Source organism: Aegilops tauschii, chromosome 2 (assembly GCF_002575655.3).
Source record: "Aegilops tauschii subsp. strangulata cultivar AL8/78 chromosome 2, Aet v6.0, whole genome shotgun sequence".
NCBI lineage: Eukaryota > Viridiplantae > Streptophyta > Magnoliopsida > Poales > Poaceae > Aegilops > Aegilops tauschii.
This window is the reverse complement of record NC_053036.3, coordinates 465,558,774-465,573,332: the sequence shown is the minus strand read 5'-3', so window position 1 is coordinate 465,573,332 and position 14,559 is coordinate 465,558,774. Positions and strand designations below refer to the sequence as shown.

The following is a 14,559-nucleotide window of genomic DNA, read 5'->3' as shown; positions in this document are numbered from 1 at the left end:
CGGGCAGGACGACCCTGACTATGAGGACGAACTCCATGAGGAAGAGCTCGTGCCGGTTCGCCCCACGACCAAAGCAAAGAAGAAGAAAGCGGTTTCTGCCTCAAGCTCGCAGTCTGCCGCACCTAATGGTCTCATCTTGTCCATGGCCAACCCCACCAACCGTGGCCGTCATACTATCAACTATCAGTTCATGGACCCCTCTAAGTATGTTGCTTTAAGGAGTGATGTCAACCAGTTTGCCGCCCCGGCCAATGCAACCGATCCTCGGTTTCGCACCTTGGTTCAACAGGACATCTATCAATCAGTCATTGCTCATCTAGGGTTCTCTCCTCAGCATTATGTGAACTTGGATTACATTGAGAAAAATCCAACCAAGTTCGATGGTGTGTTAGAGAAGATTGAGGGCATGGGGCTGCGTCGTGCTATGTCTCTTCACTGTGATTGGAATGAGGCTGCCATTCAGCAATTCTATGCCACGTGCTTCTTCCATCCGGATCGTTCTATCACTTGGATGACTCACCATTCTCAGTTCACTATCTCTTTTGAGGAGTTTGCTGCTGCCTTCGGCATGCCTGGATCTGAGGCCTCTCTTTTTTGGATCCATGAGGTGAACCCCAAGTTTGAGGCTATGCCCAGCAGTGCTTGTAGTTGTCTCACCATGCCCACCACTCAGCTATCCACAGTGCAGCAAAGCAAGGAGCTTTATGATATCAGTATCTTCCGTCTCAAATACCGGTGGCTTTTTCAGTGTATCCTAAACTCCATTGCTCCCAAGAAAGGGGATTGTGGAATGGTTCGGGCCTACAGCATTGATTTGATGTACTACTCACGGAAGGCTCCCACCCGTCCCATTGACATGGCAGATTTCCTTTGACATGAGATTCGCATGGCTAGTTGTCTGAAGGTTCGTACTCTTCCACATGCTCCATTCATTCAGACCATCATTGACTCTGTCTTCACTTGCCCCATCAACAAGACCACCATTCACTCCATGTGGACTCCGCGTGATGAGATTTCTAGGGGCAAGGCTCCTGCTCTTTCGTGTGGTGAGAGCTCTTCTCGCCACACCAAACCTTTCGTCAAGCTGTTTGACTGCCTTGCTCGCTTTATTGGGAAGTCCCATAAGGCTATCTTTGACACCTGCCGCTACACCGCTACTCACATTGCTACCGAGGAGGTTCGTCGCATCTCTGAGGCAAATGCTCTTAGGGCTCGCCTCCGTGCGCGTCCTGGCAGTCCTATCGAGCCTGATGAGCCTATTCCTGATCGGCTTCCTCTTCCGGAGGTGAAAGTGCATTATATTGACTAGAGGAGGGTGAATAGGCGATTTTTATGAATTCTTCACTGAGGAATTTCAGGGTGAGGAAATTCCTAAGCAAAGAACTACTTGCAGTGGAATAAGTACTCAAAAGTAAACATAACAGAACACGAGCATAGCCATCATGATGAAATGAAGACAAGCACAGAGTACAGAAAGCGTAAACACAGGATAACACAGGATGAAGACAAACAAACTGAAGAAATTGAACTGAGGAAATTGAGGAAGTCTTCAGTCAAAGTCTTCAAACACAGATATGAACAAGCACACAACTCGGTAATGAGGAAATGAAAGAGTTGAGGAAATAGAACCAGTAGACTTGGTGAAGACAATTATTTGGTAGACCAGTTCCAACTGCTGTCTCAGTTGTACATCTGGTTGGAGCGGCTAGGTATTTAAACCTGAGGACACATAGTCATCACCATATTCTCCTTGAGCTAAGGTCACACAGACCTCGCCCAATCACTCGTGGTAAGTCTTCAGGTGACTTCCAAACCTTCACAAACTCGGTCACTCGGCGATCCACAATTTCCTCTTGGATGCTCTAGACCATGACACCTAACCGTCTGGAAGAAGCACAGTCTTCAAAGGTAACAAGCGCCGGATCCACGCAGGATCAATCTCTTCAGTGATGCTCAATCACTTTGGGTTTGTAGGTGTTTGGGTTTGGGTTTGGGTTTTCCTCACTTGATGATTTTCGCTCAAAGTCCTCGAAGGATGGGATGCTCTCAAATGACAAGTGTCAGTTTCTTTCGGAGCAGCCAACCAGCTAGTGGTTGTAGGGGGCGGCTATTTATAGCCTAGGGAGCAGCCCGACATGATAAGACATAAATGCCCTTCAATGATATGACCGTTAGGTGGGTAGATACATCCATTTGAGCGACAAGTTTTTGGGATGGAGAGAGTAAGTCTTTGTTACTCGTATCTGTCTTGGAGCTTGAGTTACATATACATAATATGCACTTGTAGCCTGTAGAATAAGTCTTTACATCTTTCTATCTTGCTTATCGTGAGTCTATATCATTTTCATGCAGAATACTGTTACAACGTCACTGGACGGTCCCGATCTTGAGGTTTATCAGAGCTTGATGGACTCGATAAAACATCTGAGGCTCTGGCTATGTACGCACGGTGATGAGATCGACTTTCGCAGTATGGGACTTCAGAGAAAAATGTACACAACGCCTCATACAGGAACCTTTCATTTTATCCTGAAGAAGGGCCTTCATTCGATTGATATTGTGTTTGATGCTAGAAATGGCTGGGTTTATGCAGTCATCTGCCCCAAAGGGATTTTTCTGTTCGAGGACAATATTAGTAGAAATCCATACATCATACATCCTGCTGCGGACGTGCTGTCATTTCCTGGTGATTATGCCAACATTGCCCCGGATTCTATTGGGAAGCTTCAGCTTGGTATTGACTCATTGAGGACAGCCTTTGATGTCCTTGCCAACTTCGATGGAAGTACAGACACTCCTGAAGAAAGAGCAGCATTTGGATCTCTTGTCCTCAGTATTTCAGAGGCTTCCAAGTTTCACAACGTATATGATCGAGTCAATACCATAATGCAGAAGGGAGGTGTTGAAACAGTTGAAGAACACGAGCCAGATATTGCTTCAGAAGTCAAGAAGTGGAAGAAGTTTGGGACACTCGCAGTTGACAAACTGCATTTGGCAAGTCAGGGTATTCCCCATGGAACGAAGCTACCATTGTTGCTCACGAGGAATATCGCCGGAATAAACTCTGTCTCCAAGATAGTTGATAATCTCTTCTTGGTACCTTACACAGCAATTGACTCCAAGAGGCTTCTGCGCTACCCACCTCGAGTGCCATACACATGGTGCCCCATTGATGAGGGTGTGGGAGACGATGAAGTTCATCTGCTTGATGATTTTGATTATATGCGTCTCAGTCCACTATCCAGGAAGAGATTCCTAAGTGACAACAAGAAGTTCCTCGGCGACCGTGCTGGTGGTAAACCCCACGCGAGCATTGGCAAGTTGATCATCACACCAGGTGATCCAACTTGGACCTTGGATCTGCCTATCTGGCATGTTGGTCAAAAGTTTCCACATTGTTGACAAGAAGATCAGGCAAGACATCTAAATGTTGAGGAAGGATTAGCCTTATTTTTGTAGGTGGAGTGTTGTATTTGGAGACCTACAGCCGTGTGATTCTTGTGGTTCAAGGCTTGGAGGAAATGAGTCGTTGCATGGACTATCATTCTACTATTAAGCTGCCAGATGGTTGTGAGGGTGGTGGTTGCTTTGGACGATCGTTGGGGGTCTTGCAGTGTGTGTTTCCCACTGTTTTAAATAGCCCGCTATAGCTCCGCTATAGCACGCTATAGCATTTACAGAAGGTCTTGCGCTAAGAGACTTTGATCCAAACAAATGAACAAACATTTTAAATAGCTCGCTATAGCTTCGCTATAGCACGCTATAGAATTTAGAAAAGGTCCGCCGCTAAGAAGCTTAGCGCGCTATTTAAAACTATGGTGTTTCCTGAGGAGGGTGGTCTTGCAATCGCAGTTTTCAGTCTCGATTCTGCTTCCAACTGGTATACGACCTGAGCTAGTAAGTCTGAGTATTCTAACTGATCCGCAGAGGTGGAGAGTAAAAGTATTCTTTGGGAGCTTCGTTCTGGATGGAGTCTTCTACACCACAAAATTGCACACCTAGACTACATGTTTCGACTGATTGGCCAGATTTCATTATGGGCTGACTTTCCTTTTAGAAACTTCAACTATGCCGATTATCGCAAGATTGTAGAATTGAATAATACACGGGCTCTCGGTGAAGCAATTGGGCTTCCCTGATTGTAGAGTTGAATGTCAGTTAGCACGGGGTCTTGGTGAAGCAAATGGGCTTCCCTGATGGTTTTGACTTCTGATTAGTGATCCTAAAACCGAAAGCATAATACTTGATTTGGCCTTTGTGGTAGTTCCAGTTTTAAGCGTGCACATCTCATTCTTTCAATTGTCCTGAAGCACCTTACTTGGTTTCTGTTGTTTGGTGCGAGATGCATTTGGAAGGGCTGACTTTGTCCGCAGTGGGGCATTGTACTGGCTAACACCAGGAAACTTTGTGAGATCAAAGATGGTCACAGGCTGCTAAGGTGGTGTTATATTGTGCAAGGTAGGAAAAATGAGAGTGAAAAGAGCTTAAACAATGCAGACGAACAATCATGCAAGGGAGAAACATCAAGACCTGTTTCTGGTGAAACTTCGTTTAGCTCTTCTCTGACTATACAAAAGAAGTGATAGCATGCTTAATTTGGGCATTTCCTCCTATCTATGAAGACCGCACTGGCAACTGAAATTGAATGCATCACATTTCAGGCTGCCATGTGCAGAATAAGGCATACACTAGTGTGGTAGTGTCTCTAAGAACCAAAGCATCTGCTGAGTTAAAAAGCGCCTTGTCCAGTGCTATGCAGACAGAGAGCAGTAGTAACTCGGGTCTTGTTCCCAGATATGAGATGAAAAGGAAAGAAAGCATACCAGCTAGGCTGTCTAGTGATGTTGACCATGACATGTATAATAGGTCCCTATTAGAAAACGTGGGAGTTTGGAGGTCTGTTGTGGTACCTAAAGGGGCAAAACCCCTTGATTCTTTGTCCGCTAAAACATTTACTGGCACAAGCCCATTGTACAAAGACAACCTATTCTGGAACTTCTCAGTGCCATCGCTCTGCTAGTTCAGCAATCTACTTCATTTGTTGATATCGCACTTGATATGGATGATGGAGATGGTTCTTTTTTCTGGCTTTCCTTGGATGAGCAGAGGAGACGTGGGTTTTCTTGTGATCCTTCTATGGCTCATGCTGGCTGTGGTGGACTATTAGGAACATGTCATTCCAAGGATTTGATCCACTTTTCGCAGAGGTAAAAATCTGGTGCTCTGTTTTTTCTTGCCACTTCTACTTATCCATGCATCATTTCTCCATGTCTTTTTTTGGATACAGGTTTCAGAATCATCCACGACTGGCTTGTTGCAGTCGGATATAAAATCAGCTCTTAAAACTGAGTTTGCAAACATGGATGGTCCATTATCAGTAATTGATTGGTGCTGGGGTCGAAGTAATATAGCCGAATCTGCTGCCATGGGAGATGCTTACTCTTTCCATTATACTACTGGTGATATTCGAGATACTTCAAATTCTATACCCATCGGTGGAGATGCAATGAGCCCACCCCAATTGCAAAAAACCACCACATTTGAGGACGCGAAATCAAAAAACCACCACCTTTCGGTTTTTTTGCAAAAAACCGCCACTTTTGTGCTAACAGTTTGCGGAAAACACTGATTGACTAATTAGACCAGTTTGAGTGGAAAACTGACACCTAAGGGCCGCATGTAAGTGATGATGTGGCAAGAAAGGTCAACATCGTTTGCATGGACCGTTAAGTTGACATAGGCCCACTTGTCAGCGGTCTCTCTCCCTTCCTGGCATTCCGTCGAGCAGCTTGTGAGCTCGCCGGAGAGTTCGCTGCCGGCAGCGTTCGGAGCTACGCTACAGGGATGAGGGCTTCCATGCTAGGCACGTCTACCCGCGAGCCAACAACCAAATCAAGCACCGCGGTGACCTCGGCCTCGCCGGAGCGGGCAGGGGCCTGGATGTGCTAGATGCCAGCCTTGACGGATTGGGCGCACGGGCACAGGGCAGCTCGGCCTCGCCGGAGCGGGCGCGCGGCACACGCGGACGCACCGTAGCTCGGCCATGCCGGAGCGGGCAGGGGCGCCGACGCGTGGGATGTCGGCCTTGACATTGTGGGCGCACGGCAGCTCGGCCTCGCCGGAGCGGGCGCGCGGACGCACGGCAGTCAGCCACGCTGAAGCGGGCAGGGGCACGGATGCACTGGATCTTGGTCTTGACGGAGTGGGTGCACGGCAGCTCGTCCTCGCCGGAGCTGGCTGGTTCGTGGGCGCGCGGGATTTCGGCCTCGCCGGAGCGGGCTGGGCCGTGGGCGCGCGGGCGCGCGGCAGCTCGACCTCGCCGGAGCGGGCTACGAGCACCGGCCAGCGTAGCTCCGCTTGTGCCCTTCCCTTGTCCGTCTACAGCAGCAACCGGCGGCCGATTAGCTTGGATTTCTTTTTTTGGTGATTTTGACCAGCGCCGTTTACGGGTGTGACGGGTGCCGTCTCCACCCCAGCCATGTGGCACCTGACAGTGGCGCCCACCTATCAGATTTTTGCATCAAACTACTGTAAGCAACACATTAGTGTTTTCTGAAAACTGTCAGCGCAATGTTGGCGGTTTTTTGCAAAAAAAACGAAAGGTGGTTGTTTTTTGATTTCGCATCCCAAAATGTGGTGGTTTTTTGCAATTTACTCTCCTGCTGCCACATCTCTCAACCTGTCTTCAACTTATTTATTACTCCCTTCGCCAAATATAATATTGCCAGAAGGAGAAAAGTCATGATTCATCTTAGAGGAGATTGAGTTTCAATGCAGGCACTTCAGAAGAGCATCATAAGCAACGAAAAAAATAGCACGCTATTTCGCCGTTATAGCGCGGTTATAGCATATTCGGAAGGGAGACGTTACGTTTTGGCAAAATCGGCCGCTACGGCGCTAATTGCGTAATTAGCGCGCTACACACGCTATAACGTTGTAGCGTTACACGTTTTAACATGCAGACCATGCAAAATTTAAACAACCACAGCCCAGCAGGCCCAGCAGGCCAAAACCAACCCACGACCACTACCTTTCTCACTCTTTTTATTTTGAAACTGTTTGAGACTTACAATTTTTATGTCCTAGATTTGGCCCTTATGCATATATTGCTTGCTCCTAGCAAAAATTTAGTTGCTTAAATACTTTATTTCTAAATATATTTGAAATTTTTTGTAAACGCTATTTTGAAATATAGCACGCTATTAGCACGCTATAACTTGTGTAGCATTTGGAGAAGGGCCTCGCTATATTTTGTAGCGCGCTATTTTTTTCGTTGATCATAAGGGATATCACCGTGTTAGACCAACCATTCCTGGCTTCCCTTCGCCATCTCTTCTTGTTGGGTAGCAGACTTGTTCCCCTGGAAAATGATTATTAAATGAACTAACATTTAATTGTCCGTGTGAGTTTCTGATGCAAGTATTGAAATTGCAGTTACCAGGATGATTGGTTAAAGACTTCTGCTAATTGCCTCAAATTGTGGGAGAAGGCTCCTTTGGAACCTTATGCTTCGGCCAAGCCTGTAAGGCATAGTTTGGCACTGTGGTGGCATATAGCCCACTATGTATTTTTATTACCTTTTGATATATCACCTAAGTATATCCTTATTGTTCATTTAACATTTGACCACCCTAGTGCATACCATAACTATATCTTGCTTCTCTCCCTAGGTATGAAACTTCAGCACATTTTTGGCTGGTACTGGAATATTGTGTTGGTGGAGACCTCAAGGGCTTGCTCGAGCAGGTATCTTGCTTATCCTTTCAAACAATGCATGTATTTCTCTAATTTGAAGAAGGGAACACAAAGCATCCACTTGCATACGTTTGTAACCGATATATTCTGCAGATATCACAGATAAGTGAGAGAATCTGCACCTAAAATTTAGGAGCTCGGAATATTTGAACTAGAAGTACAAGGAACAGAACTTCACGTTTCGTTAGCTTTTAGGAAAATTCCACATGAAACTTTATATCACAGCTTGCTAATTTCTCTTCTAAGAGGAATAGATGTTTCACACAATCTTGTTGTTGTTGCTATTTATAATTGTGTACTTTAAATCTGACAACTTGAAGTTGTGAATGCTACTAAAACTATTTTTGCTCGAGAAAACTATTTGTCATTACATTGAAGTATTGTCAGCCCGAACCAGTTGCTTTTATGATCTTAGTTCTATTTTTTCTTTTATAGCATTTACAGTTTAATACTTTGTGTTCATGCACTGAAGTATGAGCTTTAGTCTCGTTTGTGCTCAGCTTGGAAAAGAATTAGACAATTAACTGCTTCAAGATGGGAAACTGGAGTGCTGCTCTCATTTTCTCCACTTGGAAACACTCAATGCATGCTGCATATTCTTTCACTCTAAGAAATGCTTGATTTATTTGCTATCCTGATAATGTTGCTCTATTGTTTTTAGTGGTGTATTATATTGTTGCGGCGCAACGCTTTTGCAAGCCTGTTTACCAGTACTTGCCTTTCATCCTAGGCAGGCGACCCACATAATTCTCTGCGGTGATTGTTTGTGTTCCAGAGACCTGTTGTGTGAGTAGATATGCAGACCTTCTTACTATATGTAACATACCTTCTTACTATATGTAACATCAGTGAAGACAAAATGCTACCCCATTTTTCTGCTTGCTTGTCATCCTACAAACACGTGTTGATAAGGGCAACCCACACAATTCTCTGTGGTGCTTGTTTGTGTTCCAGAGACCTGTTGTGTGACATATGCAGACTTCTACTATATGTAACATCAGTGAAGACAAATGCTACCCCATTTTTCTGCTTGCTTTGCCTTTATGTATTCGGTCTCATGTCTATTTTTATGCAGGATAAGAAGCTGCCTAAAAGTGCCATGCATGACCTGGCTTACGATCTTGTTAAAGCCCTCCTGTAAAGTTTCTTTGATAACCTCGTTTCAATATATCTATTGTGTTATGGGTGGACTTTGATTGACTGAAAACATGTTGGGTGTTAGGTTCTTGCATTCACAAGGAATTATCTATTGTGATCTGAAGCCATCTAACATCCTACTTGATGAGTTTGGATGCATGAAGGTAATCAGTAGACACCACTGTGAAATATGTAAATACAGTAACAACAAAGGAATAGAAAATTGCTGGGAGCTAACAGTAATTTCCCCTTATTGTTCTAGCTGTGTGATTTTGGATTAGCAAGACGTTTAAATGACATCGAGAAGATCGACCCTGGAGATGTGAGGTCCCATTTCCTTTTCTTCAAGCATTTTGTTTTGTTTGGTTTTATCTTATTTTAATGATTTCCTTCGGTTTGAACACATGTCCTTTAGGTGCCACAACCTATGAGGGGGACACCATGTTACATGGCTCCTGAGTTGTTCCAAGAGGCAGGGGACAGCTCATATGCTTCTGATTTCTGGGCTCTTGGTTGTGTGCTATACGAATGCTATGTAGGAAGACCTCCTTTCGTGGGCCGTGAATTTACCCCGCTAGTCAAATCCATACTTTCAGAGCCTGCACCACCTTTACCTGATAACTCGTCAAGGTCTTTCCAGAATCTGATCAACTGCTTACTCATGAAAGACCCAGCTGAAAGACTACAGTGGTCTGAACTATGTGCACGCAACTTCTGGAGAAACAGTATGCCAATGATTCCGTTACCTCCTCAACCTGCCTTCGACAACATGGTTGGATTTCCCACTACACCATATCTAGCTGAGCGAAATGGGGATAAACCCTCCAGACACCTGACACCACCCAAGGCTCGTGAACACCTACGCAAGAACGATGAAAATTCTGCCAAGGTGTTCACAACCCCTGTTAAGAATGTGCTAACTGGTAAGAAAAATAACGCAAAACCTTGTAAGGCTGATGGTTTTAAGGGTGTAAATGTCCTTAGAATGTCTCGCATAGCTAAGAAAAATTTGCAAAGGGTAAAAGACAAGGAGAACTACAGGCGTCCTCCCACAGAAACAGACGAAAATGAGGCTGAAGTTAAGATAGGAAATGATGACATGGAGCTTGATTTTGGTGAAAATCCAGAAGGCGATGCACCTGATGATAATGATGGATCAGATAATGCTGGATCCACAGCAGATGAAAAGCATACGACCGAAGGAACTGATGGAAATGAAGAGAACTGCATAAATCAGGTGGATATGCTCACGGATAAGTGTTCTGTTAAGCCTGATACCATGTTGAAAGCTGAGCAGAACTGCTCAGAGAATCCTGATGGGTGGCCACTCCACCTAGTTTAGTTTGAGGAAAGCACGTCCGAAGATACCGTCTGCTGCTGCAACGGGTTCTGAGCCGTCTAACATATTTGAAGCATTCTGGCATCCAACAGATCTTGCTGTTAAACCAGTTATGCCCAGTAAAAAAAGGAGATAAGGCTACCGAGACTGTCACTGTGCTTCCTTTTGAAGCTCTCCCTGCTGCTGATTACATCAGGTTACCACGAGAACAGATGAATGCATTCCATAGCCAGATAATTCAGAGTTTGAGTGGATCTTTTCAGGTTTCAGAAAAACAGAATATCATCAGATACCTGGAGTTGTTAAGCATGAACACTGACGCTGCAAATATAATCACTAATGGGTAATGGCCCAATTATGTTATTGCTTATAAAAATGCTTCGACTATTAAAAACTTCAGTCTTGCATGCCCAGGTTGCTTCACTTATGGGACTGTTGATACGCTACTCCACTATCCTTGATGCAGAGCTAGCTAGTTCAGGAATTGTTAATGCCTTGTCAGATGGCTTAAGGGACCAGCATGATAAACTGAGGAGATTCTGTATGGCAACACTTGGAGAATTACTGTTCTACATATCAACTCAATCTGATCAGGATAGCAAAGAAATCAATGCCCAAGACTTACCAACACTATGAAGGACAAAGCTGGTGCTTTGTGGCAGGTTAGAAACTAAAAATGAAACATATGCTCTACATGTTTATTTGCATGTCAGTGGTTGACTCACCTGGACTTACCTTGTAGTATTACCCTATACTGCATCACGTTGTGAAAAGAAAAGTTGTGGCGGTAAGATACTGGGAATTAGATTCCAACATCTTTAGTAGTTGATACTGATTCGTCTATAGGAGCATATTCTCTTTGCCCACCGTAATGTACTGAAGTAGAAATTTATTAGAAGTTGAAACAATATTAACTGCAAGAACTAAATCCACACATAAGCATAAACCAGTGTATAGCCCTCACTAGATATTTTATTCAGTTTTTTTTGAGAATTTAGTGAGGTAGAAATTTATTAGAAGTTGAAAGTATATTAGTGAGTTTATTTTGAAATATTTATAGATAAACTTTGCGTTTTAGACATAGAGTTGCAAAGTTCATATGTTGTTGAAGTGCATAAACAAATTGAAATGTTAAATTTTGGTACATTAGTGTTCTAGCATAGTTAAGGCAATTACAATGGTCACATCTTTTGGGAAGTTACAAACTAAATTTTATAAGAAGACATTATTTTAAGGGGTGTTTCTTTCCACGAAGAGACATTTTTTCACCAAGGGACATGTTTTCCATAAGGAGACATTCATTGACCAAGCGATGTGCCTTTCAACTAAAGGACATGACTGTTCGTAGGCCCAACTGTTAAGATGTAAGACTTGATTGATCCTCAATATAATCCAACGACTGCAATTTCAGGGGTGACGTGGCTTAACGTGGATGCTGCATTAGGAGTCAGTTTTAGATTAAAGAGGGAAGGGATATGCCTAGATAGTAGATACCGACTTGACGTTCCAATACATGTTTTTTTCTTTATTCATGTGTCTAGGCACAAGTCTATTATGAATGTGTGCGTTGAGCTTTTGCAGTTATTATAAGTACATAAAAGAGTATGTATTGGAACATGAAGATATATAATATATACAAGTATCTTAGTTGTATGTGGTCATGTAGCCTAGACATACATATGAATGGCTCCTTTCCTTATTTGCAGCTACAAATTCAAAGTACTGTCTTCTCATGATTTAACTTGGCAAACTGAGCAGGTCCCTAGTTCTGTAATCGCACTGGTGTCACCTATCTTGCGTAAAGGGGAAGACGATCTAGCCCAGCTTTATGCCTTACAGACAATTGATAATATATGTAGCCAAGGAACAGATTGGACATCACGGTTTGATTCCCGAGATGTAATTGGTCATCTTTGCTACATCTATAAAGCAACTGGGAAGCAGGAGAATACAAGGCTTATTGCAATTTCTTGTTTGAGCCGCCTAGCTCGATTCAGTTCGTCATGTAGTCATTTAATACTGAGAAGCTAACATTTAAGGATATTGCATGCACACTCCTTAAGGGCAATCCACGTGAGCAACAGATAAGTCTGAATCTTCTGAACTCGGCATTAGGGAACAGTCATATCATACCAAATATGAGCCGCTATATTCTGTCATTAACTGAGGAGAAACAGTTGGTCCCTGGACTTATTTCTCTGATAGAACAGGGAACTGACACTGCGTAGGAAAGCCCTTCTATTTGTTGCTCTTCTTTGCAAGAACAGTTGAAGGTGGCTTCCACAATTCTTTTGCAATGCAAAGCTACTATCAGCAGTCGATAGATTGGGAAAGGAGAAGGATGGTTTCATTCATCAATGTACAGAAGCATTTGTTCAGTTAGTTGCTTTGTTGGTCCCAGGCATTCTTGACACTGTATCCAGTGATATACAGCAGGTCATGGGCGGCAAACGTGCTCATCCAAGGAGCACAATTCATTTGTTCCGTGTCATCCTTCATCTTCTTGGGAGTGTATCCTTCAATCACAGAGTTGTGACAAGTCAAGTATTGCTCCAGTTGGCTAATCTTATGAAGATATTGGAGACACCATTTAAGGTATGGCCTGTAACTATCTGGACCCAACCTGATGAGAAAATATGGAGACCATTCATTATATATTTGTACTGCAATGTCTAAAATAAACTCATCCTAGAGTTATTGTTGTCTTGCCTTAACAGTCTTTGCATTACGCAATGTGTTCACTAAACTCCTGTCTTTTGTGATAATTTGTGTACACTTTATTGTACTTCCAGGCTCGGGATGATTTCCAAATGACATTGCTGAGGGTTCTTGACGCAGCTACTTTGGAGCCTTCTGTTATACTTAGGGAACACAAAATATTCACAAGTCGATTCCTTCCAAGCTTATCCATCTTCTACAAGGGCAATAAAGATTGTGATGCCAGATTCCTGTGTTTGAAGATACTGTCTGATGTGATGATTGTGATCTTCAGTGATTCTTCATTGACTGCAGACGAACAATGTTTAGCTGACCTGAAAACAATCTCTCACAAATATTTTCTCCCAATGTACCCTTCATTTGCAGAGGATGAAGATCCAATACCTATGTATGCACAGAAACTTCTAGTAATGCTGATGGAACATGATTGTGTTAGGTATCTGATATCCTGAATGAAGCGACAGTATCCCAGTGCTTTGAATTCTTGCTTGGAGATCTTACAAATGCAAACGTAAGCAATGTCAAGCTTTGTTTTGCTCTGGCATCTTCTCCCGACATGGACTCCAATATCCTTTCGCAGCTTCAAGTTGTCAGAAGAATAGGGAATCTACTTGAGTTTGCGACTGCCAAAGATATGGATGATTTTCTGGAACCAACCTTGGAGCTCTGCAGAGCTTTCATTATCTGTGGCATCGGCAGCAACAGAAGTATCGTCCTCACCAAAGAACCTGCACTCCTTGTTGATGGTGCCTTCAGCATGAGCATTGCTGTTGATCAACAATCTTACATCGTGGACATATGCGACCTTGGTGGCAGTATGGGTATATTTCTGGAGGTGGTTGGAAATTCAGATCCACATATATCTATTTGGCGTCAGATTGCGTGGTGTTGCTGCTCAAGGCAGCACCTCGAGAGGCCACAATGGGCTTGCTGACAAATCTTCCTAAGCTGAGCGCTCTTCTGGACTCGTTGAAGCATGGCGCCCCCCTGCCGCTGACTCGCCTGCTATACAGCCTAGCATTCTCTTGTAGACAGTATCTAACCCAAGGAATGATACTCCCAATATCAGTGCCAGCTCTGATGCGAGTAGAAGCGCTTGTCTCATCTCTTGCTGATGCTGCTTCGTGTGTGGGTGCTGAATTGCAGTGCCTACCTCGGCAGAGATGTGGTGAAGGAGCCGGTCAGTTGGCTGCCATTACATAAGTATGAGCAGGGCCATTGCCTCATCATCATAGGGCATGGTGCTGACCTCAGTTGCTACTGTCTGGCACGGGAGTGCTGTCCGTGCGCAGGACACCGTTGCATGTTATGTAATCTTTATCCGCAATGATGTGGGGCTGCTGTATATGGTACTTTTGGCCAAATCTGTATTTGCCTTGCCAGTTTTGGTTGGCATGTAGGTTTTCAGTTTCATGTAATTCCCTAGTTGCACATCATGATCATGTATACAACAATACAATTGTCCTATTTCTGTTACCAAGCAAGCGGTGGAAATTTCCATTGTTGAGATCTCTGTACGAAGTCGGTATAAGCAACCTTTGCTTCAGTATCTATAATGAAGTATGCAATTTATCCGTGGTTGGGTTTTGCCGGGCCAGGTAGGCAGTAAC

The 14,559-nt window shown here is 43.9% G+C and overlaps 1 pseudogene; it reads left to right on the top strand.

Moving 5' to 3' along the window:
- The first annotated feature begins 8,891 nt into the window (after positions 1-8,891).
- On the top strand, positions 8,892-14,152 carry LOC109766652 (serine/threonine-protein kinase RUNKEL-like; annotated as a pseudogene).
- The last annotated feature ends 407 nt before the right edge of the window (positions 14,153-14,559 follow it).